At 41.0% G+C, this 2860-nt stretch overlaps 1 protein-coding gene across 4 annotated transcripts in view; it reads right to left on the bottom strand.

Moving 5' to 3' along the window:
• Positions 1-319, bottom strand: part of LOC118329350 (dnaJ homolog subfamily C member 13) — a 35316-nt gene extending 34997 nt beyond the window's left edge. For all 4 annotated transcript variants that reach the window (XM_035663694.1, XM_035663608.1, XM_035663527.1 and 1 more), the window contains exon 1: positions 147-319. The gene's annotated coding sequence lies outside the window, so the exon portion shown is untranslated. The remainder of the gene's footprint in view (positions 1-146) is intronic.
• Between the last annotated feature and the right edge of the window lie 2541 nt (positions 320-2860).

Consider the following 2860-nt stretch of genomic DNA (forward strand, 5'->3'; position numbering starts at 1 on the left):
AGAGAGAGGGGGGGGGTTAACTAGCACATCACTTAACATTAGGTTTTCTGCAGGGAGAGCTAGCCTAGCATTAGCAAGCGGGGTTCAAGTCAAGCAAACATGGCAGGAGATGAAGCCAGTGGCAGGTGGCGGCGGCTGCGTTTTACCTGTGTTGTCGCTAATGTGGTGTTATTCGTAGCCGTCCCTCAGCCCCCCACCCTCCTCCTGAGTGCGGCGGGTCTCGGTTTTCCCTCTGTGGTGCTGAAGGTGCTCAGTTACGGCGTTTTTTCCCCCCCAACAGGGCTCAGGACGCTGCCATATTCCTGATACCAAAAGTGTGCTACTGCGCACGCGCGAGGCCTGCCTGTCATGCGGCTGTCAGCTGATTGGTTTGTCTGGACCCGGAATTGTCCAGACAGCTGACCCGGGATCGGTTCTTGGTTGTTGTTTTTTTGGTGTTTGTATTGAGACGTACAGTCGAATCCGATCTCGGATCAGTTTATTTTGTGAAGCTAATGCGGACTAGAAAATCTTCGGTTTCCATTTGGGTTCATGAGCGACTGCATAGATTAGACCGAACATATTTTCCACGGAGCAAATGTGGACTGATGTTCACAATAATTTAATTTTGACAATGCTAAATTGGGCTTTGTGAATTGATCTGATGAAATGGTAAAACACTATTTGAATTTCTCTGCATGTTTTGCGTCTTGATATCTTATAGGAGGTTGAAAGAACACTTGAAGGGTAATAAAGGGTTTTTGTTTGTCTGTTTGTTTTGCAGCTTTCCAAGTGTCAGTGGCCTGCTAGGTAAAAGCATACACGAGGTAGTAAGGATTATCATGCCCTCTAGGGACACTGCCCCACCAATGCAGCAATACCTCTGGTCAGGGTAAAGTTCAGCCAGTCTACAGTATTTGTCAAGTTTAACTCCTACATGAAAGCTGAGACTATGGGATAAAAATGTACTTGCCACACATACACACATGCACATGCAGGCTCATACACAAATATGACAAAAAAAAGTGATAATTAAAAGTTATCAAGGTCAACTTATAAACACTTTGCAAAAATAATCTCTGGAGGTTCACCATTTACAGTAATATATATCAGCTATAGGTGGTTTGCTAGTAAAGGAGTCCCTCAGTTACTTGAAAAGAAAATGAGTACACACAATTTAACCTTAACCTAAACTCAGTAAATATATGTAAACAATTGTTTTTCCTATCCTATCCTATCCTGTGCCATCTGTAAGTTGCTGGTTTGTAAAAGCCCACAATGATTTATTGTAAGGCTTTTGTTTATTGTTTACATTTTGTGCTCTCATTTAATTATTTTCTTTGCATACTTTTGCTCTGCAATGACCCACATTCTTCTATAATTTAATTTCACTGCCAGTTTGCCAGTAGTAGTTCATAGACGAGCTGCACATATGACATTGAAGGATTCCACTAATTCTGGTTCTGCAACAAGAGCTGAGCTGAATTACATGTGAATAAAGAAAAGTAACACCATGGTCTAACTGACCACTGTAGATAAGCAGCAACAACATATGGGACACTCACAAAAACTGAGAAGAGTAATCTATGACTTACAACCCTTCAGAATATGGTTTTAACCTAGTGGTGTCTAGTCCCTGTGTCAAATTTAAGTGACTCACCGCGATTGAAGGTAAAGGGGAAACATCTTGGCCTCTGTGACTGACTGATGTTGCACAGTGAACATGAGCGGGGCAGCACAGAGTGGTCACGTTATGAGGCATCTGATTAGGTGACCAACCATGCGCTGCCCGTTAGTCTAATTGAATTACAGCTAGAGAGACATGAGGGAAAAAAGTTTCCTTCTTTTTTCTTAGGAACCTCCTTAACAGAATGGATAGTGATGTCCTTTAGGCTCCAGAGACAGGGAATAAGGAGACGGTGCAACAGAGTCCCTATGAAGTTTTTATTTGGCTCACATGGAGTCAAATGAGTTTAACAGATGGAGAGGCAGTCATGTTGAGAGACAGGGAGATGTGGATGCTACATGATTATCAATGAAAAATGTATGAAGTTACAGAAGAAAAACACTAATCCTACAAAACATGCTGCTCATGTCTTAATCTGACTGAAATATGGTGTCAGATACGTCATTTTGGTTTGATCAATGGCCTGATTTTGCGACCCCAATCTTAAGCTTTTCCTGTTACTTAATACAACAACCAGTGAGTAGGAGGAAAATCACAACAGAAAATTAAAAGAAACTTTGTTAAGTGCTTTGTTTGGAATAATAACAATAGCATAGTAAATGTACGGTGAGGGTAATCTGGTTTAATAAGTAGTCTAAATAAGGAAATCGAACATACATAACTTAGAAGACTAAATGTCAGTAAAATGTCAAAATCAAGTGTAAAGTGTTTTAAAATGTCAAGAATAATGCTATGTCTTTTCTTATCATGGCTTCTTTTGTTTCGACAACATATTTTCTACTCTTATTCCCTAAGAGTCGAGTTCAAAACCACTTCCACATAACCTCACCCCTATACCCAAACAGAAATGGCCATAGCAATTAAATCAGTGTACGCCACGACAAGATATTCTGGTCCACTAGAGACTGCTACGCCCCTCTGAGCTTGGCTTTGCTGTGAACACATCTGTAGCAGGGCTTGAACATGTGAGGGACCTGGTGGTCACAGGTGAGAGAAGATGCTCCCAGTGCTGACTGCTGCTGAACAGCACAGGTCTGTACTCTCACTTACTCACTTACACACTTACTGTATGTAATACACTCTTGATATGTGCAATAGTATTACAAAAAAACAAAAAAAACACCAGTTTGTCACCAGTCTGTGCAATGCTATTCTTTTTCATTATTTATGCTTTTATAAGCTACTCTTTGCTCC

This window comes from Morone saxatilis, unplaced genomic scaffold (genome assembly GCF_004916995.1).
Source record: "Morone saxatilis isolate NCDOM2014 unplaced genomic scaffold, NCSU_SB_2.0 Contig0, whole genome shotgun sequence".
Lineage (NCBI taxonomy): Eukaryota > Metazoa > Chordata > Actinopteri > Moronidae > Morone > Morone saxatilis.